At 28.3% G+C, this 27,232-nt stretch overlaps 1 protein-coding gene across 3 annotated transcripts in view; it reads right to left on the bottom strand.

The window, feature by feature from the left end:
• LOC114123117 (lachesin-like) overlaps positions 1-23,268 on the bottom strand; it is a 180,714-nt gene extending 157,446 nt beyond the window's left edge. The window contains exons 1-2 of one of the 3 annotated variants that reach the window (XM_027985980.2): positions 22,991-23,268; positions 22,808-22,905 (exon numbers count right to left, since the gene is read on the bottom strand). The gene's annotated coding sequence lies outside the window, so the exon portion shown is untranslated. Of the gene's footprint in view, positions 1-4,629; positions 4,960-22,807 lie in introns of those variants that run through there. The other 2 variants (XM_027985981.2, XM_050200890.1) reach the window with 2 other exon arrangements.
• Between the last annotated feature and the right edge of the window lie 3,964 nt (positions 23,269-27,232).

Raw genomic sequence — 27,232 nt, 5'->3', positions numbered from 1 at the left:
TTATAGTGTATATAAAACATTTATATTATATATTATATTTTACGGTCGACGATGTTTTAAAATGATGACGTTGCCAAAGGTGCAGTATATAATAATAACGTATAAAAACGTGGCGTACAGCAGTGAGCGCGTGTCAGCCCAAGGGAAGAGCACAACTGGGTCGACAATTTTTTTTTTTTTTAATTAAAGTATGAAGAATTGCGAGCGCGTAATAAGAAAAGGAGACGACGACGACGAACAACCGAACAAAAAATAAATGAACACGCGACAAAAACAAAACTGAGGGAACAGCGAATGAACGTACCAAAGACATTAGTCAGTAACTGTCAATTATTGTCTGGTCGACGTGCCATGAATATAATATATATATACACTCAATATAGTGTATTGGAGGAGAGGTAACACGAAGGGTATCTGCCGAAGTGGCGTGCGTATAATATTATATATAATAATGCTCTACTGACGACGAGTACATACATTTATATAGTTTTAATGTCATTTCTCCGGGAGAGGCCGACTTCTATAGGTCACCGGAGGCGCCTTACCGAAAACCCGAAATGTCAACGACTCTCGCCGCGACCAACGCGAGAGCCGTTAACGGACACGCTTTCTGTGGATTTTATTTATTATAACACCATTATAATAATAATAATAATGTAAGACGGTATATTCGGTATAACCTCTTCGCGACAACGAATACTTTACCCCACTGCCACCTATCTCTCACTAAGTTTCTATGACAAGCCCAATAATTCTTGTATCGTCGTCGTCACAATTTCTATATGGATCAAACGAAAAAAACCGTTTCCTGGGTGTGCGTTTGAAGGCACAATGATATTTTGACACAAATTGGTTGTACTACGATGTATAATTACGAAGCCTTAAAATTATCAAACAATTAAGCTAAACATCATGCGAATTGACCTTAAAGATAGAATTCTTTGTTTGTACGACTGATTAAAGGCTTATAAGAAATTGTTACTTACAGTATTTTTTTTATTTAATGGTAAATAATATTGAAATTGATTTATTGAAATTCTTCAATGTTTCCTATATTTAAAAAAAACCCTTATATTGTGATATACATTTTTAATCGATCATTGGAATTATACGAAAATATATTAAAAAATAAAAATGGTGTAGACTATAGACTGTTGCATTTCAATCACATTTTACATTAAAATTGTACTTATTATATTACATTAGATCAGTATGATTATATGTTTAATTGTCAAAGCCAAAACGCAATAATGTTAATTATTAGTAATTATGATGATATTCGTAAACATTTTAAATCTGATTGATTCACAGACTGTTTCAACTCACGAGGCGAAGAACTATTTTGGAGACTTTGAGAAAATACCTACCTTTAGTATTATTATTTTTAGAGTATTTTAATATTATGTTCATCTGGTTGACATCATATTTATAAACGATATTATATTAATCTAATCGATGTCTACATGATATGTATACTTATATAATATAGGTATATGTATACATAGGTCATAGACAAACATTTGGTTTAATTTTTGGGGAGCTAACATAATCCAAAGCCCGAACTCCATTTACTATATTACATTTCCGGGGACAACCTCGCGATATTCGCCTATGGCCATACATTCAGTATATTACGACATAATATCACTGACGAAACATAGTCATATAAAATAATACGATACTCTGTAGGATGGACTAGTCATATTATACAATTCTCGAGTGTCTCGAGTTTCGACGCTGTAGTGCTGTACGCGTACATTTCATATCAATAATACACATCGGTAGGTATACTATAGTATTATAATTATATTATTGTGTAAATCCGTATCAATGAGAGGAAATAAATTTTATTTACTTTTCCTACAAAATAATAACGTGACATAATTATTTATGTGCAATACAAGACAAGTGCTAGGTATCGATTGCGTTTGGAAATTTTAAGATAAAAAAAAAATGTGTATAAGATGCTGCAAGGATCGTCACCCCCCTGTTGCCACCCCACATTAACGCGCCACTTGTACAGCGTAGATTTTGTCGAATATAATCTTTGCAACGACGGCTGCACGCGTTGATAAATCGCTGCGACGCGTTTTAATTTTTCGAACGCGCGCGCTCTTTTATTCATTTCGGACGATTCTTGGTTAATGGCGTACGCCCGCAGCGGTAGCTATATAATGTTTTGTACATATATAAATAGTGAGTGTGTGCGTGTGCGCATGAGCGTGTGTATGTGTGCAGAGAGAGTGAGTTATTAATGCGATGAACAAAAATTTCATGGCACAACTCAAAAACCGTTTTGATATTCCGGGAAGGTCGCGGGGAGATTGTATAAATGGGTCTATTTATTCTCGGGCGTATAGCTGTATTCGCTGCCGATGGCAGTTTGGCGATTTCCGCTGCCAGCCCCTCTCGATCACTCTATCACTCTCTATAACTCTCTGTCTCTCTGTCTCTCTCTCTTACTCCAGTGGATCCGAATCGACCCGACGACCGTCCTCTCTCTCGCCGATATATAGGCATACACACAGTAGTCCATCACACCCCTTCCTCCCATTTCTAGAATAAAGTAATAACCCGATGGAATCCCTCGAACCGTTCCAATGATTTAATTATGAACACTTATTAAACCACTTAAATAAACCCGATCCGGAAAATGACACACGACCCGGCCGTACATCAACGCGCACGCGTTTCCCTCCCCACACAGTTAGGTTCCCGTCCAAGCGTATATTATGGAGCACGTAGTTATATTATTTCACCGGGCGCCGTTAAAAAAATTCAAAGCCAGACAGCTAGCGTGCGTCTGACACGTCCCTTACGCCCGCCACTCACTACCCGGCTATGATGGTCACCGCTTCCGCGGAAAATTTCACGGGGACCCGATAACGTGGTATTTTCAATTTCTAACTTCCCGCACGACAAGAAAATATAATTATAGTGTGTATTACAACAATATATTAAGATTACAATACATATTATGGTAAGTTTACATTGTAAATATAATTGAAATTACGATCGTCTTGTGGTGGAAAGTGGGTAGTTGAGGAGTTTTTTTGCGTAAGACACCACTTGTCTCATCAATATGTTTGAAAACAAAAAGTTCTTATATGATTCAAAGCTCAATTTCTATGAGTCTGTACTAACACGTTAAAGATTTATGTACGTGTTTAATTCTCAGACAAATAGTGAAATCGATCGATTATTAGTTTTAAAAAATCGGTAGTTCCGTGATATCTTAACTACCTTAGATGCACAACCGTGTTATCTCGACCACCAAAATATTTCCAAGACTATACCTATTATATGATCAACCGTGTTATTTCGACTACCGCATTTTTTTAAATGAAATGAAATTTTAATTAATACCTATATTGGTATTAAATTATTGTTTAATTAAAATTTAGTAACATTATCACTTAATAGCTTTTAGATTAATTTATGTTAAAAATGAAATGCACTCGATCAAGTTATATTTTTTTAAGGCGGGAATCAAAAGTAAAAACTTCTAGTATTAGGTAATCAAAATAATCAGAAAAAAAAAATTATAAAAGAATATAAGTATTTATGTGATATCAGTTTTTGAAAAAATAGATTTTGTTATTTAGTAGTATTTCAAAAACGAATAACCAGTACTTTACATTTTCACTAAATATTTATAAGAGTGTTTTGTATAAACTATAAAATTATATATTTATACCATCAAGCATTAAGTTAAGCCCATAGCCTATTTAATACTGATAATTCTAAAATTTAATCTCTTTTATTTCATGTAATAATAGTATGGAATCCATATAAGAATTCAAATATAATTCGAGAAATATACTTATTAATGTTTTTCGAATGTTAACTATTCAAACATTACTATTAAGTAAATATTATTATTTAAACGGTCTTTCAAAATGAGACATCGTGATATTTTTAATACTTTCCAAACAGATGATTTTGTAGTTAGTTGATATCATATTTTCATAATTAGTATATTTTGAATTTTAACGTTTGGATCTATTTTTGTATCATTTCCACCAATAATTCCATTTTTTTCTTTCATTTCAATTAAAAATATATTGACTATATACTATTTTAGTCAAATTATACAGTTAATTAATTATTAAAACTGTTATAGTTATGTGGGCAAACTTAATCGTTAATTCGTTACTTTAGAGCTTAGATTGGAAATAGAAGTTTAATTTGTAAACAATGTTTGGACTTACACAAACGTTTTTATAGTCTAGTCAAATTTTCATTAATGCCTAATGGTTGACAACAACGAATAATATTATACATATTATTGCTGCGAGTAGTTATTACTAAATTGTATAGTGAATAACTCAAAATAAACAAATAACGCTTTAATTGTAAAATTATTAATAATTAAGTGGACTGTATATTATAAAATATAATATTAACACATGACACACATATTTGTAAAATACACATAATATATTAAGAACATAAATTTATACGGATGATATAAAATATAGACGCCCGTCTACTATATTATAAAATAAAGAAATACTTCAAGTACACCGTATCGCCAATAATATAAGCGGACAAGCGGTATTAACATATTTTACAAGAAGGACAATAAAACAAAATATGATATAATATCGATAATTGATAAAACGTTACCGTAACCGCAGGCTGCCACACTGGATAGCGAATACCGCACTCTGACCGCATTGCACGTTGGTATTCCGCGAAGAAAGAGAAACGGCGATTATATTATGATAATAAATTACAAAAATAAAACCAAAAGTGCCCGTTAACGTCACAAAAATATGTATAATGAAATATTCGCACAACACGCCAGTGCATGAGCATATTCCGATGAAACCGATTACCAAAGTATAACAGTCGTGAACTCGTGACACAAATTGTTATAAGATCACTGGACACGTATTACACCTTGAAATTCGGTGCCGACAAAACCGACGAAAACGGAGAGAAAAATCAAGAACGCGCGCACGACGACGGACGGCGATTCGCGAAAGACTGACTGACGAAGACGTGACGAGCAGTGAAACTATTGAAACCGGATCGGTTATCACGTGAGTCTTTGGAATCGAGCCTATTTATAATCTTCTTGATTGTTCTATATAGGTAACGTCCTATCGTCTGCGTAATCGGTATTAATTACGTCATATTATTCACGTCGTATAAACGCCCAAGCCATTCGATTATATTATGTCTGGCTAGTTTCATATTCTATTCTATATAATAATAATAGTATAAAATTAAATTTCGTGATATTGACGAAAACATTATTACCTACGTAGGATACGGTTTTGTACAGCACACTGTGGCACAAACTCGCATTTTCCGTACAATCGAAAACCACCGACCTACAACGCTGTGTAGTGTGTATCATAACATCATGACTATCGGTTACAGACAGAGCCTTTATCATAGACTATAATAATAATATTATAGAACATCAATGGTATCTCCTACAATAGTCATTTTTTTTTTCAACGGACGTAGTTGGTAAAAGAGTATAATAATACATATGCACGAGTAGCACGTATACTGTATACTATACATATTATATGTGTGCTATACATACAACACCGAGAGATGAGTCTTGCGGTGAATGACACGATGGCAGGACGGGGTAGAAGTGTATATCGCCGAGCGAGAGATTTCGAGAGCTATGCTCCGACCGGCGGCGGTATACGGACGGGACAGATGATTCGGTAAAAAAAAAAAAATAATAAAAATTGGAAAAAAAAGGTTTGACGAAAAAAGCGTTTCCGACGATGATTGATGAACGCACTATATGCATATTATTTGCGCGTGTACGTGTACACGTGTGTGTGTGCCACACATTTATTATAATATTATTACGACTTGGTCGCGGGTGACGGCATCCGGGTAAGAGTAGTGGTGATATGATGGTGGGAAAAAAATGTTTTGCTAATCCGACCGGATTATTATATGTATCTATATAATATATATTATTATAATACATGTATACGAATAGTATGATCGCGTGATGTATATAATATGTGCGATTCAGTCGGATTTCGCTACCGTTGTATGGCCGCCGTTGTCGTCGTCGTATTATACGTTCTCTCGGCTCGTGCACCAAAATATTATTGATAGTGGCGGCGGGGGCGACGGCGTGGTTTCGAATCCATTACTTACCTCCTGTATCCTCGTCCTACTCTTCCTCGTGCTCGCGGTACGATGTATCGTCATCGTTTGTGTTGTGTCGAAGGAGGTTTTGCTGCAGGATACTTTACGCCGACGCATCGTCAAGAGAGGGCTTCAAAATATTTTCGGTCCGCGCTCGCGAGATGCCACACGTCACGTCACGACGAACACTGTTCCTCTCTCCTGTATCGAATCCGCACAGCCATTATGCATGGCACTAATACACGCACGTAAGCCCTTAATATTCTGAGTTTTAATAATGAACGGTGCAGAGATGTGTGTTATCCCTAGCGTCGTATTCAATATGTACCTACGCACGAGGTGTCAACGGTAATAATAATAATAATAATAATACTGGGGCCGAGAACTAACTTGCAGTATCCGTGCCAAACGTGTAATTCGTCTGATGGGGATATCTGTATGATATAATATAAATATCGGTATAGACGTGTCGACGATAATTTATTGGAGTAAGTATTATAAGAATATTGTTGAATAGCGATCGGTTTCGTATATATGTATGTGTGTATAATATTTTTAATACTGCACGTCGTATAATCGTATAATATAAATGTTGCGGTAAATTATATTATACTGGAAAATAACGTTATTCACCGTTTAGTATTTACCAATGAATGTGGTAACAACCGTTATTTTTTTAAGTTAATAATAGTATTAAATGGGAAATGTTGATTATAATTTATAAAAGATTTCCAACAAGCAATGATAAGGTGGCCACTAAATAAAAATTCGGTACTAACTGGGTAAACTAATAAAACTTTGTCGGGAACAGATGAGGCGTACCTACATAATATAATGGAAATCAAATATTGGTGGAGGTTATATTTGAAAAAATCATACCTAACTAAAAATTATATGGTTGATTATACCTTACTACCTTAGTATGTGTACAACGGTCGTCGTATATACAAATTTGAAATAGCTATTGCCACACAAACTGTCCTCCCATTTCTCTCAATATTTTTCCAATCTGTTTCAACTTCTTGGGCTACCTTCTTCCATGTCTCATTTATACTATCTATCCATCTTATATTCTTCGCGCTCTACTTCTTGGTCCCTTCCCCGTTAACGTCCAGGTCATTATTTCTTTTATTGAACGTCCGTCTGCTCACCGCATATGTCCCACTCATTGCATTCTTATAATTTTACTTAATTGTACAATATCTTCCTTTTTGTATAAGTTTTTCAAGTGTGTATTCATTTTGTTCTTAATTTCCATTTTTGTGTTTCGGCAAATACTAGGACATGTATTCTTCTTAAGATTTTCTTCTCAAAACCTCTTAATTTTTCTTCGTCACCTTTAATTTTGGACTAAGTGGCACATGCATGTAGATTCTATTCACTTTTTCATTGACATTTGTTGATATCATTTTTGATTTAAAGAGGTTCCCTATTGCGAAATAACAACACTGATAACATCAATTTGCTGGCTTCAACCTCACATCTATTTCATCGTGCATAATATTTTTGTAGTTTAGAGCCATTCCGAGGTACTTAATTCTTTCACTTGTTCGAATTCATTGTTTCATACTTACAACCATGTATTTTGTCTTCTCTGAATTCACTATTAGACCTATATTTTTATTTATCTTTATTAAATTCTTCAGATTTATTTGAATTTCTTCTCGCGTGTTTTATGACAACTTCCTGTTGTAGTCCACTTTTGATTTCAAAAGCTATAGACACTTCATTCCCAAGTTTTATTCGACTACATGTTTTCTGTTACATCATTTTGATAATAGAGATGCTAAATAATCTGAGTATTTTCCATAGTCTTTCCTTGTTCACGCTATCATAAGCCTGCTTATAATCTACAAACACCATATGCAGGTCCTTTGCGCATTCATAGTGTTTTTCCATTAATTGTCTGACTACAAAAATATAGTCTGTGGTTGATCTTTCTTTTCTGAATTTACTTTGAAATTTCCTACGATTTCTTCAGTGAGTCACTCTAATCTTTTTAGTACAATTAATGATAGCACATTGTACCATGTGTTCAATAAAGTAATCCCCTTGTAGCTATAAAAATTTAATTTATAAATTTAAAAAAAAAATTTAACGCAGTAAGCGCTGAAGTGGAATCTAAGTTCCTGCACGAGACATAATAGGTAAAATGTCAGATTGAATTCCTAGTTTCCGACATGGAATTAATGGATTTAATAAGTCCTTTAAGGATAAGTCTAAAAGAACGGTCCATTAGATACGAATATTAAATAAATTGTAAGTTATCTGTTCTTAAGCAAATAAATTGTCTCCCTACTTCGACTAGATTTATAAGGACGGTAACATAATTCATTTATTTATTTGAATTGCTATTAACTTATTTTCAAATTATTAATTTAAATTAAAATACTTTATTAAATTAAACTTATATGTTAAGATAAATGTACTCGTATTTACGTCATAGATTATTTTGACATGTATATAAGCTGTAGGTCATTCTGATTTTTGTGTGACACGAAGAGTGTTACCATTTGTGCTGGACATCGAGAATTTCATGAACGAAACCGTTACTTATGCGATAAGATAAGATAAAATAACATGTTATGTGATAGTAGCTATAAGACATACCCATGTACCGATGTATCTGTATACAGTATGCAGGATACTCTTTCTTTTTTTTATCCTGAGTTAGTAACTATCTATACCTTCACGAGAGTTCATAATCGTAATGAAGTATATAATAAAATATATTTTAGCGGAGCCCTCTAGTAAATTATTACTAGATATAAATAGTATCTTAAATTAAGTAAATTGAAAGGTGAAGACGATTGGACCACATTATGTAACCGCCACGCATCGAGTATGCAGTTAATCTTATAACTATTAACAATCATTAATCTATGAATAGGTTTTTATTAAAATCATTCACATAAAAAAAAACACAATCGTGACAGTAAGTACTGGTGTTTTATGTTGGATACGGTTAGGTTAAATTAATAGTATGAGCAACAAAACTTATGTGCTGGATGGAAAAAAATACGTAAATCACGATTAAGTTGATACTTTACCTAACTTAAATAGTAAATAGATATCTAGATATGTCTACGTAGTGTATCAAGTTGTATTAATTTCTCTGTAAATTTGAATCAAACTAGATTGTTACGTGCAAATCCATGTCGAACTGTGTGCGAACATAACAATTAAAAAGTAAACTAACTCTCGTTTATACAAACGGTACGCACACGATATGCACACGATACATAGGTCGAACAAAGTCGATAAGTGTTTACTTTTTCAAATAAATAGAACGGTATAACATGACATAAGTCTCTTCTAAGATAATTTAGTTATCTTTATACATCCTTAATATAAAACGTTTTCTTATATACGAGATCAATAATAAATAAAAAATCGAAAATATTGATTATAATTTATAATACATGTTTTGCATTGAATAATGATTGAAAAAATTTTGTTCGGTTTTATTTGTCTATCCTTTTTTCTTATTTAGTTAAATATTGAGATCTTAGTATTGATAAGAGATTAATCTCCTAGAGTATCTACAAGAATATTATTAAGTTGAAATACTATTTTTTTAACAATACCTTTTATGCAATATGAAATGTATTAGCAAAATAATTAAACTATTAGCCAATTAATTAAACTTAATCTATAAAACAATGGATACTCTTGTGCACTACTCTTTGAAAATAAATAAATAAATTTCTATTGTATTTTAGTTATATGAAATAAATATAAAAATGCTGTATGATACCTATATAGTAGTACTTATAGTAGTATGTAAGATAAATGCGAGATCGTTTATATTGTTTATAATAAATATTTTTTGTAACATAAATGAACTGTTAAATTGTTTTTTCATGCATTTTTATTGTTTTTTTTTTCTAATTAAATTAAACAATTAATAATAATATATTAAGATGTACAGATTTGTTTATTAACTAAAAAATACTTAAAAATAAATAATTGACAAATTTAGTTTTCAAGTTTTAAATTGAACTACTTCTATTTAAAATTAGCCTGATTTAAAAAATATTCAGTTGCATATAAATAAATATTGATTTGAGTAATCAAGGAATTAAACCGTGTCATTCCGAATTAGTAATAATTTAAATAAACATAATTTACTTGACAGAAAAATCACACTAAAAATAAATGGAAATGGCAATTTTATTTTCTTAAGCTGAAACCGTTTTATTCATATTGAAATATAATATATAACTATAAATTTAAAATAAATGATAATATAAATTTAATGTGAAAATTCTAGAGTTCTGGTAATTGTTTACTATTTGTATAGGATCAAAAATATTGGCCTATAGTTGTGCTTATGCACACTTGTAATCATAAACGCTTCACTTATTTTCCATCTCCTAACCCTTCACAAAAGCTTAAGAATTAATAACAATTGAGGACAAAATTACATTATTTTTTTTGTACTAACCTAACCTATATTGTACCACCATATTAATTCGCTTATAAATGAATTTATATTTACCTTTTCCATTTTCTGGAAAACCTCGTCACCGATTCAAAAAAAAGTGGTGCTGTAACATGCTTTGATTTATATACTTTAATTTTTTAATTCCAAGTTGAGTTTTATTAAAGGAGCTACTTATTCAAATAACTCATATTTAGGTTTCTCGTCCTTCTTTATATTCCATATACTTACTCTGCATCAATAATCAATAAAGATTGTACATATTCATAATAAATTAAACAAAAATTTCAATTTGTATACTATAATGTCGTGTAAAAACTATTTTAAAATACGCCAATAGAACTTGACTGTATAGAGTTCATAATTATGAATTATGATAACTACAAAAGTTTATAGGTATATATAATACAAAAACACTTTTGGTATAGTTTTATATTTTTAGTAGACTTACTTCCGGAACTAATATTTTTAGATTTAATGTAAACAATGGATCTCAGTAAATCGACATCAGATATTATAAGTCCCATTGGAATGAATATTTTCTTCAAGTAGAATAACAAATAGGTTATTTTATTATTCTATTTTTTTTTTAGTTATTTGTATGTAGAGAAAAAATGATAATTCACGATACCTCATCGGCCAAGTGTGACGTGGAGTATGACAGTCGATGTGTAAGGAGGATGGTGCTTATAGGACAACAATAACAACGTACACACTCAAAAAATGTGTTCGACCCCTGAGGGTGACAAATAATTGATAGAATCTTTTCACGAAGAGATTTTCCGGTTTAGACTTGTTGCAGTGCGGTGATGGTAGAAACGGAGTGTGAAAAAAAAAACAAAAAAAAATAATAAATAAAATATAATAATAATAATAATAATAATAAACGGAAGGATGAATGAAAAAATGTATTATACGGAAAATAAAACAAACAACGGGACGATATCCTCATAAAGCGAAAATTGTTTTAAAGTTTTAATTGCGAAAGTTTTAATTACGTCAAGACTCAAAAGATCAGACGACGCAAATGTAACCCACCGTAGGTTTCACCAGCAATGACGACAGTAATTTTTTGGAGGGTCTTAAGTAACACTTGGATGTCACCCGCGGCTGTACAGTGGAAACTGTTTTAGAGAAATTAATTTTAATTATTCCAAAGCGTGAAATACCTGTTAAAAATTGTTCTTGGATTCCTCTACTGCTACGTTAATCCTCATTCCACCACAAAGACTTAGAATTTTGATAAGCTCAATGATCATATTAATGATATTAATAGTGTATCCATATGCATGAAGATCATGCACGATAACGATAATATAGCTACATCAAAACAGTTGTCAGTTTTTGTTATTATTGATTTAGAATCATCGGTTTTACAAATATTTTCTTAATATTATGATGTTGAATTTAAATGACTATTGTCAAGTTAAAACTTCCAATCACTGAAAAAAAAATTAGCAATAATCATAAAATATTAATCTACTTGTATATTACCAACGACTCACTGTGAGAATAGTGACAAATCTAACATAACCTATACTTAGTTTCCATAGCTTGTTCCTACTTTAATACTTCAATTTGAATATTATTGAATATTATTATTATGTTATATCTTACATGTAGATTGTACATTGTAAAATACATAGATTATTGTTCCCTATTTTACTCATGAGAATCAATTCTATACCACATTTTAAAGTTATATTTTAAAATATTAGGTAATAAAATCGTACCAGTGAGTTATTGAAATATTATGTTTGCTTTCTTTATAATATAATACCTGATCTGCATGGTTATATTTATTTATGAAATACATAATTGAATACAGTTATTTTCTTATGTAAATTTAAAATAAAAATACAGATAATATATTTAAAATTAATATAATCTTCTTAAACTTTAATATTATTAATATTATTTTATTTATTTGTATTTATTAGATACAATGTACATACACTTAATACTTAATTTTACGACAATTGCAGAACCCAATTTCCTTATGAGAAGGTTACATTGTGTTCTTTTTTTTTAATTAAATTAATATTACCAATATTGTATAATATAAATTATTTTATAATATTTTATTAACTGTACCATTATTTCTCGTGTATTTGTTACCTTTTAATATTGATTTAACCGTTTTGCATGTCTCCTACCGCAATTATGCTAATTATTTTCTAGAAAATTTGCTTTGGTGTAGCAATATTGCATATACACAACGCCGCCCTATATTTTAGTATAACTTAAACATACAATGAAAACGTTATGCCATATAAATTAAAATAATATATGTACGTTTTATAAATAAACTGATTTCCTAAGAATTTAAAATTCTTTTTTTCTTTTTAAATAACCACTTATAATATTTTATTGTTAGGTTTATCTATAAATTATAATGTATATTTGAATAAACATGTAAGTAATAATTTTTTTATTTATCTAAAAATATTAATAATTATTCTATTAATAAGTATTATGTATCATATTTTGTACTGCCATAAGTACGAATATAAAATCTTAACGATAAAACGTTCAAACAATCTAAGAGATTTAATCAACTTAACTTAAATTTAAATTTTCAATAGTTATATTATACCTAAATAGATAAATATTATATATTTTATTTTTAATTATTTTCTTAATTAAATTAATTTTTGTATTATATTTTAATTTAATATTTATTATTGGTTAAATTTTAACATAATATACTAATAATATACAACAATTATTGAATACTTTGCATATTATTGGCAATAATATATATTTCATATTAACGTTTAAATGACGATAGTTTTTTTTTCTATAGCTATATGATATTATTTACTTCACAACTTAATACCTTTATACTTAATAGCCTTTTCAAACCGCTTAGGTTTTGTATCTTGTCTAGCATTTTATATTTAACCGTAAACGATCAAATATTATCGATCATAGAGTTTCAATTCAAAGACACTTGTATAAAATTATATGAAATTGAAAATGGTTTATCTGACGTGGTGGGAATTCTTGAGAATACTGGTAACCGTACTTATTTAGTTGTGAAAACTATATCCACGTATTTTATACCATTTTCAATATTATATCGAAGAACAACTTCAATACAATCACACACGCAACAACAATATTATTTTATGTTTTTACCTGGGGTTAACAATTGTTGATGATTTTATTGATATTTTATTTTATCATGGTTATAGATACGCATGTCGTTTAGAGGAAAAAAAAATTATATTGAAATGAGTATGCTGCGAAGTCTGACCCAAAATAAACCGTACTCAAGAATGAACTCAACTTCAGTAGAAAATTATACTGGTATTCTATTATATATATAGGCCGCTCTCCGACGAGTATTTATTGACCCCAGTTAAAACTATTTTCGAAATCCGGTCATGTGTTCGGTCCTTACGAAGGTTCGTTTGGGAATCCGCGTCAGAACTTTTTTCACTCGTTCCGAGTCGTACGTGAAACTTTCGTGGACTTGACATTCTGGTAGATTGTGTTGATGGTTTAAGAGGTGTCCTATATACTATGATGATAGTGCATAATATACCAATTGGCCGTTTAAATCGACACTACACAAATACAACCGGTTTGGACGGAGAACAAAAGACAGTGGAAGAGACAAAGGGGGAGTAGAAAATATAAGTATAAGACAAGAAGAGAGACAAAAAAAAAATAATAATATAAAAAAAGAAAACGTAACGATGACAATGGTAGAAGCGTCATACCTATAGAAGTTGTAACGACCGCGTGGAGGTATTTTTTTTCCGATTATGCGAAAACGAGGGTCGCGCGTTTCGCTAAGTACGTGAGCCGAATCTACAACGGTGGCTATATTATCGCAACTCCACACCCCGTCGAATGTGCCGCCCGAGTGACGACCACGACGTTGTTTTCGTTTACGCACCCTCATCCTTCTCACTCACTCTCACTGTATATCTCGTCAATACAAGCTTGAGAAGAAGCTTGGTCTGAAAAAACATGTATATATATACGAGTTATACGACTGACAACTGCTACTGATGATGAAAACACATTCATCATCAGTCGCGAGACACCACCACAGGGACCGGAAAGGGTGATGGATACAAGCACGTGCATAATAATAATAATAATAATAAACGCAAGTGTAATAGTTGTAACACAAAGCGCGTGTTAACGTGGCTGTGGGATGTCATCGAGATGTACGACGCGAGAAAAACAAAAATATTATATTCGTGTATAGGCATTATACATCATTATATGGTATAAACAAAAAGTTTTTTAGGCAAAAGTCCATTAATACATATCATTATTATTGTTTACACGGATAATGGCATCTGGGATAACGTGGCAATTAATACACGACAATAATAACGTATATTATGGAAAAATGGCATGCAAATATACATATTATTAAAGAATTTTTATCGTTTTACATTTGCGAGCTCTCTATCATTTCTTATTCTATTTGATTTTGCCATTGATCAGCAGATAACTGAGTCTTTTTTAATAATGATATTAAATAAACAGTGTTTTTTTATTATTTAATATTTATTACCTATATCTACGTCCTACGTAGAACATATCATAATATTATCATCTTATTGTATATAGAACTATTTATAATTATATTTTAATTGCAATATCTTTGATTTAAGTTAAAACCAATCGTAAAACATGTTTTATATTATTTCACAAGGATATATTTTGATATAAATTAGACGACATATTATTTTCAAAAGTTTGCATCCCACCTCAATAATTTTCAACTAATGTTTTTTTGTCGAAGTTTTCAAATTATCAGTTTTACAATATTTTGTAATTTAAATATACATAATTAAAAATAATAAGAACAATATATTATTATTTCAAAAGTTCAAGTAATATAGATTTTTTTTTTATTTAATTAAAAGATTACAATTTATAATCTGTACGATAAACAGTGAGTACAATAAGCGAATTTGATGTAGGTAAGGAATCAGGAGGTATTAGTGTTGAAATCACTCACTGGTGTGCCCAAGATGAAATATTAAAAGGGATAGAGTACTACTATATACCAATTCTTTTTAAGAGGTCTGGTTAGGTTACCATATAATATAATATAACATAAAAACTTTTTATTCAGTCATACGGGTCAAATCTGATACAATAAAATCGAAAACGTTGGTTGAAGTATAAACAAAACTATAGATATTGTTATAAAATTACAAAACAAAAAAAAATACATAAAAGTATTTTATTATGTCGTGATTGAATTATACAGTAATCTAAACAATACATTAAATTAATGTATTTCTAATAATAGTATTTGTTGTTGTTTTTTTTATTAATTCTACATGAAAACGCAATAATAATAGTAATCTGCGAACATTTATTTATATATAGCAAACATATAATTGCACATTGTACAGTAGTTCGTTTAACGATCAAAAGGTAAATAACTAAAAGAGATCAGCACGAGTGACTGGTAAATAAAAAAAAAAACGTCTACCGCGATCAGGTTGATGATGCTTATCTAAAGTTAAAAAGACTGCTAACACAAAAGAAGAAAAAAATGGTCTTTGTAAGTTCCGGTGGTTCAAAATTTAATTCAAAATGCATTGGCTATGATTATTTTGTGAGTATTCCTTCTGTTCTGCTGATCAGATTGCATTATTAATTAAACTTTCCCTCTCTATTGTTATTATTGGTTTGCAATTATTATAAACGTGCGTCTCGATGAATATAATTAAAACGACCGTTCGGTTATAATAATAATATATTGTTTTAATAAGAGAAAAACGATCGAAATCATTCCCATGTAATCGGAACACAGAGCAACTGTTGGCACAAAGCAATTCGTCTAAATTCGTTCAGCTAAAACACATAATAATATTTTAATGTTGTCTTTGTTCTTAAAATATATTATTTTCCTAAAGTATCATTATAGATAATAATAAGTGAAGTTTTTTATATATATATATACAATTATGTTTTAAGTGATTTTTTGGAGAAACCCCAAAATATTATTTAATAACACAGTAAAGTTCAAATAATTCCTTGATAAAGTGTAAATTTAGCTTAAAAATATACCTCTAAATGTGTCGTTGGATCTAATAAAATTAATGTCATTCATGCAGTTTGGATATAACTATTTTGATAAGAATGAATTAATATTACTAATATATTCAGTTATTTTATTTTAAGTATTCAAACATGGAAGACATTCCTCCACCCCAAAGAAAAAAATGACACTGAGTACACTCAGTATATAAATATTGTATTATTAAGTATTTGTTTCAGTTTTCATTCGTGAATAAGACAATCGTACAATGTTTCTTTTTTTTTTTACTCATATTTATTATCAAAAAAAAAACACTTGAATATTTAATTGCTAAAACCATTTTATTTTATCCAACGGAATATGCATAGCATGCATTGCATATAGTACCTATACAGATTTATAATTATTTAATATTATTTAATATTATATAATATACACTATACATTTACATTTATACGAATAACCTATATCCTATATATTATATATTACATAAAATATTATTATAACATTATAAGTATCATAAATACAACAAATTGATATATTTTTATCATTGTAATACATGTTTTCTTATTTATCTCAGATCGTTAACAACATAAAATAATATGCTGCACATAAAATAATATAAAAGCTGATTCAATGTATCAAAGCATTATATTATATTATGTGCAGTTGAAAAAAAACGGTGTTCTTAAAATCCATATTTAGTCTTAAAAAAAAAACGCCTAAAACACTTAAGTTGAATGTCAATATATTGTAATATTCAACAGAGTTTATATTAATATGCAATAATATATTATTACAGAATCATATTTATACTTTTATATTATTATATAAAAAGTGATTCTTTTAAGGTAAACACTAAACTCTCATCATTTTAAAAAGATAAGCGTTAGAAAAAATTATAAACAAGTTAATAAAAAAGTATTTTGATGTTTTTGACGTTTAAAACGTTTAAGATGTATTTTTAATATCATATGCCAATGTCGGATATTATATTATGAACTTCGGTTGAATAAATTAAAATGTTGAACGATAAGTAAGTAAGTACCGCTATGCTGTAAAGTATTTATCAAGTGAAACAATGTAATAATTACGAAATAATATAGATTATATTAAATCATTGAATACAAAAAAAAGATTATTAGCAGAGACGGCCGTCAATCTATACCACATAAGTATGTTTCATAATATTGCAATTTAAGTAAAAATTTGCTTAAATATTTTTTATTAAAATAGATTGAAAAAATATATTAAATATTTAAATATCTATAAGAAGTTCAACAATTTTAAATTATCACATTATTTAAAAATGTATTCTATTTATAAAAAATTCTAACATAAATATTAAATGAAAATTTCAAGTATCTATAAAATTTATTTTTGAATTAAATCAAAAAAAAAAAAAAAATCGATTTTTTCAAATATTGGTTTTGTATAAAAATTGTAGTTTCGTTTAATTTGTATTACTCCAAAAGGTGATGAGTGGTGATTAATACAAAAAAACACACATACACACGTCACACACGCACAGACTATTGTAAAATCAATACACTCATTATTCATCATTCCGTTTGGAATTTAAAAATATTAAAACTTATCGAAATTATTTGTGCTTAGTATGTTAAAATAATCACGCAGCTTATAAAATATATTATGTTTTTATAATGTTTGTGCCGATATAAAAAATTGAAATACTTGATTATCATCATTTATGACCTTTTTATTTAATATTTTTAAAATTGTTTAACCATAAACATTCAGGGTTTAAATTTAATTTAATTTAAAATTTAAAAGTAAACCAATATACTCTGTATTATGCTCTTTTTATCTGAAATAATAAGAATATGATATTTTGTTTTGAAATATTATATTACATTAAATTTAAATGGATATCTACTTTTATTTTATCGAAAATCGGTAAAACGTTTGTACATATTTTATCGGTATTTTATATCGGTCCTAAAATATTTCAGAATTTTATATCACTATACAATTACGTTTTATTCTGAACAGGTGATTATCATTTACAATTGTCACAGCCATGTGTTTCATTCGTCAAACAATAGGTTCCATATAAATTGTATATCCATTATAACTTTTTTACCATAGATTGTATTGTATTCACTGTGAAAAGAAAGTACCTAGCTTTTTAAGTCTTGTAAACATGTGTATAAAGTTAATAAAGGCTGTACATTTTCTTCAACAGTACTTTTTCTTTTTTAAAACGTCTTATGAACCTAACCCTAACCTTATTAATACGGTTATCACTATTTATTATTCATAATTATACTGATAAATTGAAACAAGTCAAGATGGTACCTATAATAAAATTGGTTTTCTTTGAGTTTAGTTCGATAAGTTAGCATCGTTTCAATCAGGCTATATTTAATTACTAAATATACTGATGTATTAATTATAAGCATCGTTTTTTATTCGTATAAACTTTTTTTTTAGATTTCTACATTGTTATAAGTAATATTTAAGTATGAAAATAACATACTATTTATATTAATACGGTTTATTGTATTTAAACTAAACATTAAATTACGGTAAAATAGAATTGGAAATATCTATAACTCAAAAGTCATTTGATCAGCTTACACGACCGAACAAAACAAATATTTACATGCATCTATAACTTCAGATTTTTATATAATTTAATTTAAAGTTATCGTATTTCGTCTGTTTGCAATGTGTAACAAATCATATCCTTTCACCTGGATAAAATATATTATATCCGTTTAAACATTACACTGGGTAAATTCATATTCGTGAAAATTTTCACAATATTATCAGATTACAGCCTTTTCTTCTACAATATTTTTCATAGATTCATATTAATTACCTTCATATTAGTTATTCCCAACAATAAAGTTTAGCTTCAATTTTAAATACAATATTTATAAAATCGATTATATTTAATACATATTTATAAATTTAACTGTATTGTATTGTTTAATTACTCATTTAATATGAACAAACAACCAGATTAAATAATATAATATTTCGAAATTATGTATTTTTTACTCCAGTAAGTTTATATTATTATTTAATATATAGTATATAATATGTGTACGAAATGTCATCAAACTTCCCGATTTTTCTAAAAATGTTTATAAACTTAGTGCCCAATTACTTATGGTTAAAACTAATTTATAGATTGAATTATTAAGTTAAAAATCTTAATTTAATAAACTAAATAACTTATAATATTATATTGCTCATTAATGAATTGTATAAAGATTAGTCACTAAATTATGCTATTTATTTTGTATTTTACGTTTATAATAATTTGTATTTTAACTTTAAAAACAACCAATTATAAATTGTATTAATCATTTATAACTATTTACTTTTTTCACAAAATGTGCACATTCATAAATTTATTAAAATATATAGTTAACAATAAATTGTGAAAAAGTTTATGGTGATCATAAATATTTATTAAATAGGATTAACCTAAATGCCATCTAAATTAAATAAAGAAATCAAAGTTTTTTTCCGTTTGTTTGAACTTTGAAGTCATATTTTAAACTAAATTTAAAACACATTTTAATAGTTAATTTGCTGTCACGGCAGCATATTTTAAAAGTCCATAAAACATTGTAATGGTAATAAAAATAACGGAACCTGACCGTATTTCTTGACATGTCATAATGAGTAAAAATATTCACAAGGTTTCAAAGAAAATAATTTGTGAAATATTAAGAGTAATGAGTTATGATCAACTGTTCTGTTTATAAAAAAAACTTAAATATTATAGCAATAATAAATAATATTGTATAAAAGTATTTATTTTGTTTTTTTAATTTACTTTAAATTGTTTAGAAATGAACTGTCTATTATGATTAGTACTGATAATTTAGATATAAATAAAATATACTCTTATATTATATTATGACTAAACTATGTTATTTATACAGAAACAAATGGCATCTATATTAAATTTGTTTTTTTAATTGTTATTACTTTTCATTGTATACTTATGTTTTTCCTGTTAATTAATATTTCCTATACAATTATTCTAAGCCTTGAAACATATCATATTATTCATCTTTAGAAAATAAGTGTAATGAGTCTACTAAGTTTTATTTTTATTCTTTTTTTTAAAAAAAAATAATGGATAAAATATTTTGTAAGCAAAAAAAAAATAACGGAAAAAATACGCATTTGTAGGGTCAAATGAATTTCAGTACCGATTTTCGTGTACGTCGAACTTTGTAGTTTATTTGGAGTGGTTCAACTTTTCAACAATACTTTGTTTTGTACGATAAAGATACCTGTTAGCCCCTCTGTTTCTACCCACCAACTTACCACTGTAATCTTTTTGTTTGAAAAGGTCACAATTGTACAAATTCATCTCATAATATTTCCGAAGTTATATAGTGATATTGTTTGTACGTAGAAACACAATGCTTGAATGAAATGTTATGACTATATACATAAAGGAGAGAAAGAAAAACTTGTATTTTTATGATCCTATAACTTTATTACATTTAAAAGTCACCAGTTTCGAGTACTTTGAGCATCACAATTCAAGGATTTAGTGTTCAAAATGAATAAAAAGTTCCCTCGGTATTTGAAACAAAATTAAAATGATACGCAATTTAATTTTATTTTTACTTTTTGTTTATATAATAATAATAATAATGGTAATACTAGGTACATAGATAACAAAAACAAATTTATCATCCATTCAATTTCATCAGATTAAAAACTACCTAATTATTGACAAGACTAATTGTGTTAAATGCTATTGTGGATTACGTGACTCGACAAACTAAACTTTAATATTTAATGAAGCCGTACGTATTATTATGTAAATTCATTGTGTCGGATGTTTATTTAGCGATAATTGCCGTTTTATTAATTATTTAATTTCAGAGATTCACGAGAAGCTAATCGTAATTTATAAGGGTTAATTCATTACTAAAACACTGAATAATATTATTATTTTATGCTAAGCATCCAAATACCTAGTGTACTTTTATTAATCTAGTTAAAGTCTTAAAATATCTGTCTAGTCAATTATTTAAATATTTTATTAATTTAACTAAAAAGTGTTTTATTAATATTTGATTCCAAATTCATTTTTTTAATTAAAATTATTGATTATAATATTAATCTTTATAGCTATTTTCTAATGTATATAATAGGTCATTTTTTTTTAAAGAATACAATTATATAATATCAACATCATCAACATCGTTGTACTTGTAAAAAACCAGTACAATTAGTTTTAACTATAAATTAATAATTTTTATTCTTTTGAGTAAATTTCAATGAAGATCCATAATCATAACATTTAAACATTGAATTAAAATATAATCAGCTATTATAGTTATCGCTTTACTTGGTCAAAATAAACAAATCGTATTTTAAATTTTAATGCCTATAAAAATCCTTTTTTTTTAGGTTATAACTTATAAGTGTACCTAGTTAAAATTATTAGATTTATTTTTTTTTATAAAGTATGTAATTTATTATTTGTAATGTTATAAATTTTATTCAAATTGTATATATAATATAATTGTGTTCGTTTTGTAAATAAAAATTTTAATACCTTTAATTTAATGCATAATGACAGTACATATATAAACTCTAAAATATATTATACAAATAATTTACTTGCTTATTTTTCTTAACTATAATAACTACTAGTTTTAATACTTTGAGTGTGTAAATATATTTGAAGCATAACATAATAAAACATCTAAATATATCTTCATAACATGTAAAATAAGTTAAAATAATAATTTATTATTCATATCTAGGTAGGTAATTACTATTATTTATAAATTTATAATTAACACGTGTTAGAAAATATATTTATTAATTTTTATTCTTTAACTAATTTATTTATATACTTAGTTAAATACGTATAAAATATTTCAATTTTAATTTAACTTAGGTCTGTAATTAATCGCACGGTGGCTTAAATTAATTATTGACGAAAGATAAACAATAATCAGTATATTATTATATTATATGTTACCTAATAACATATAGGTAAATACTATTTTATTTTTGGTAAATGTTCCTGTTTTGTTTCCGGCCATTTACAAGAGTTTATATGGGTAAGTTTTCAATAACAATGACTAATTATTATCAATCGTTGTTTCAATTTTTCTCTTTAATCGTGAATACACGTAAAGTTAAGTTGTATTCAAGTAGGTATACATACAAGCATCGCAAAAACTCACCCAAAGTCGGAACGATTACGTCGCTGTGTCGTTGTTTTCTGTTGCAGTATACGAGGTATAACCGTTTTGGACTGCAAATATTTTGAAACAATCGTTATCTATATATACAGGTAAAATGCGCCGAAATTATTATCGTCGCCGTACAATATATAATATTGGACCGTAATAAAAAATGTATTTTACATCGTTGTACACCTAGATCGCAATCATAGTCTTTTAATATTACAATATTGTGCGACGTAAACGATTGCTGTGAACCGACAATGTTTTTCTTTTTTTTTTTTTTTTGGTCGTTTTGGTGGAGAAAACGGGGTCTCGGGTCGTGTGCGATATAGGCGCGCCGAGACGACGACGGAATATAACGGACGACGCGAATGCAACGAGCACGCCACCGGGTCGAGTACTGGCCGGCGAGAAAACACGTGTGCGTGTGTGCGGACAGCGAGCGTTTTTCCGCGATCGCGCCCGAACCGCCGACGTCGCCGCCGACGCGTACCGGCCCCCTCGCGACAGCCACCTTCACGACCGTGCACCCTCATTGGTCCGTCGCGTTAAGTCCCGCGACGGTCGCCGAACGTTTTCCAAGGAATCGCCGACCGCCCCCCTCCAAACCCACCCGCCCCTACGCGGATAGTATTTTAATTGTTATCGTCGTCTTCGTTGCCGCGTTTTTGCGTGCGCTGGTATCACTGCGAGCAGAAAAAATTGCCAATTTATTGTATATGCGCAATATTATATTATGCCAACGTACGTTATTAAAATAAACTATTATGCTGCTATATATAAAACGTGCAATTTTTCGGAATTCTTTACTTGTCCTAGTTTGTTTAACGTCAAAGTTATTTTCAAAAACTATTTCACGGCCGGATAGAACAATATTGATTTTAGGATCACTTCATAAACATTTTATAGCATCACTGTGCATCGTAAATTTCTTCGTTTTCCATAATTTTTCCGACGAGAGTAAAATTTAAGAGAAAACAACACACGAACTATGAACTATGAATATGAAATTACTCGGGTTATGTTTATAGTTATACGGTTACATCATATTATATTATACACTGAGAATCAATTTATTATTGCAAAATTACAAATAAGGTACTAAACGTATAGTATGTAAAGTATATAATATTATACTGTACTATTACGTACATAAAATCACTGTTTAAAATTAACTTACAACTGATTCCGTTTTTACAAAACCATATCAAGTCTCTTTTATATAATATAAATAGGTACTCATATTGTATTGTAATGGCTAAATTAACACGAGTATAGCTGTAGACATAGTGATATAATAGAAATAATTCAACACAAGTCAAACTCTTATTGGTGCGCACTTTGATAGTTTGATTATACATTTGTGTTGTATTAACATCAATTAAAATTTCAGTTACATAGTTATAGTAATATGTGTACCTACTGATCGGTGTATAATAGACATTATAATATTAAACTTAGTTCAAACAATTAATTTAAATGATATTGTTTGTGTGGGGCGAGCAGTGTACTACACACGCAAAACGTATAATAATTACAGGATATTAAATTAACTTATTTCCTTCAGAATAGTTCTAATTTTTGTTGTTTCCTATATTATTATTTGGTATACGTCGTATCAATATCAAAATGATATTATTATCTTCTGCGCTTTGAAACCCTGAGAAAGATGCGTTCATTATAATAAGCTATAATCGCAAAGCTATCGCGGAAAACTGACCGATTGGAGAGAATTCGATACGTCTTTGTTTAATATTACAATACACGAACCCGGAGAACCACCAAAACGCTGTCAGTCGATGATCTCCATCCGCAGTCCTAATATACGCTAGCAATGTTTGCAGATATTTTTTTATATTCTTTTACAAACGAATAATATTTAAATTTATAATACAACGTTTGTTTAGGACGAAAACATATTTTTGCCATTCATATACAATTTAATAATATTATGAACTGCCACGGAAAACGTCCTTGTATACTCCATAACATTAGTATATATAGTGTTAAACACCTAATCCTAAAGTCTTATGAAAAAAATTGGCACCTATTTGGAATTTTTGTAACCTATTTCAAAAATCGTCACCGCTGCACATTACGATGACTAGTGCTTTTATTTTAAACAGCTATAATGTATTATTATGGTGGCTTCTTTATTTAATTTCTATTACTTAACGAATTTATTTTTTTGTGCATCATATAAGTAACCACTTCGTAAAAAACTTTACCTCGTGATTTCTTCAAACAGTTTTGAGTATTAAATACAATGCCAAAGTAAAGAATTATATATTTATCACCCAACAACTATTTTTACACCGCATTTCTAAGAAAATAAGAGTTTAATACTTAAGTGTTTACTCTCAAAGTCTCAACAGTGGGGGATCTAAGATTTATTTTTGCATTCAATAATCAGAGTTATAATATATTCAGCAGGAACATGTATATTGGTAGAATGGAACACTTTGAAAAAATATAATATTTAAATTTTGAATTGTAATTGAAAATTTGAATGTATGGATTCTTTTCATATCATAATTTATTATAATTAAACAAAAAATTAAAAATGGAATATACTTCGTAAATTTTTTTCTGACTTGAAATTAGACAATGATGATTAACTATAATTTTGTAGACTCAATAAGTATGTTATCATAAAATACCGTACAGTGAATTAATATTTTTGTCGAGTTATCGACATTATGCGCGTTTGCATATGAGAGTGACATTCGTGTTTTACCCAACTCACACTAATAATCATTTATTATACTATATATACTATACCCATAAATCCCGGAGAACGACGATGAGTTAGAGAATTTCATAATTGTTTCCCCTTAAATAAAAGTTATATCGAAGTCCCTTAAGTATATTATTTACCTGGAGGTGTCAATACTAAAAATAACACATTTTTAAACTTTAATAAAGTAGTCCTTATACTTTATAAAAAATAATCATGGCTTGTCTTAACAACTAATTTGTTTGTTTAAAGTATTTTATTTCTACTCCTTGTATATACATTTTTATGTGTAGTATCAAACAATATCGAAACAGAAATTTAATTTCTATTAGAGAATCGTCTCCATCATTAAGCCAATTTTGTATTTCAGTATAAACTATTTAGTGGTTTGAATGTTTCTTTGGCAAAAAATGAATTAATAAATGAATTGGCTATATAAAAATATATTTAATTACATTTTTTCAATGAGCAATTTTCAAAAATAATTTAGATTTTACATGTTATCATCTGTTTTATGAAAATATATGTATTGTGGTGTGTATAAAAAATATATATACAACTGCGTTTTATTTTCATTCGTATGAAACTTGGCACAACTATTGTACTCATTGTACATTTTATTTTTATAGACATAATATCTTTCATGTGGTTGAAGTAGTTGGATATATGGTTCGTACATTCAACTTTTTTTTATAAACACGTCATTACTATAATATGTTTTTTGCAATTTGTATTTTTTTCATTATGCTACTATCCCCATCTCCAAATAAATTGCTATAAATAAATTAAATTATTCGTTTTTAAACTTTGAATAAACCCTTGAATGATATTATATCTGCTTCCATGGCTGTTGATGTTCCACTCCAATGTTTATAACAAATATCAAGTAGATAAGTGGATAGTAACCGCACATTTACGGTACTCCAATAAGTTAATTTACATTCAAAAGCTCGTACAAATAAAATAAAATTGAATATTTTAAATATTTTTAAATTCCTATAGAATAAACTAGGTATGATTTTCAAGCTTTTTAACTAGAAACAAAAATTTTATAAAATTAAATTCAAACATAATTTTTTTTTTACGTTTAAAATTTCAAAAATGAATTTAAAACTTACGTGTGTATATTTAAATAATTGATTATGATTTCAAGTATCTCTGATTATGCTTTCTGTATATTTTTTTTTTTTTTAAAATTAGGTTATTGCTTTGATGTACAGTAGGTTTTAAGTGTTTCTCGTTATTGAGGAATAAGTTACAGTAATGTATGAGTTAAAATTGAATTTAATGATAACCCATTGTGTACAAAAACGATTATGAGCGTAGACGGTTTGCGGGCCTATATTTTATGATATTATATTTATATTTCTTTCACAGTAATTTATATTATTAGAACATTTGAAAATATTATTGTATGAATAATAAATAATAATTATAAACATTATACATTTCAAGAACCCATGGGCACAAATTATATTTTTAAATCAAAACAAAAAAATAAAAACCGTTATTCCTTTTTTTTAATATCTACTTTTATATTATAAGGAAACATAAACTTAAAATATCAATATAAAAACTGTATTTTAAGATTTTTTGGTTCCAATATAATATATTTTATAAAAATCATTAATATTTTTAAATAGCTATAATAACAAATTATAAGGAAACTTGTATTGTATTTTTTT

Source organism: Aphis gossypii, chromosome 2 (assembly GCF_020184175.1).
Source record: "Aphis gossypii isolate Hap1 chromosome 2, ASM2018417v2, whole genome shotgun sequence".
In the NCBI taxonomy this organism is placed as follows: Eukaryota; Metazoa; Arthropoda; class Insecta; order Hemiptera; family Aphididae; genus Aphis; species Aphis gossypii.
Note: the sequence above shows the minus strand (reverse complement) of the source record. Positions and strands in the feature narration are given on the sequence as shown.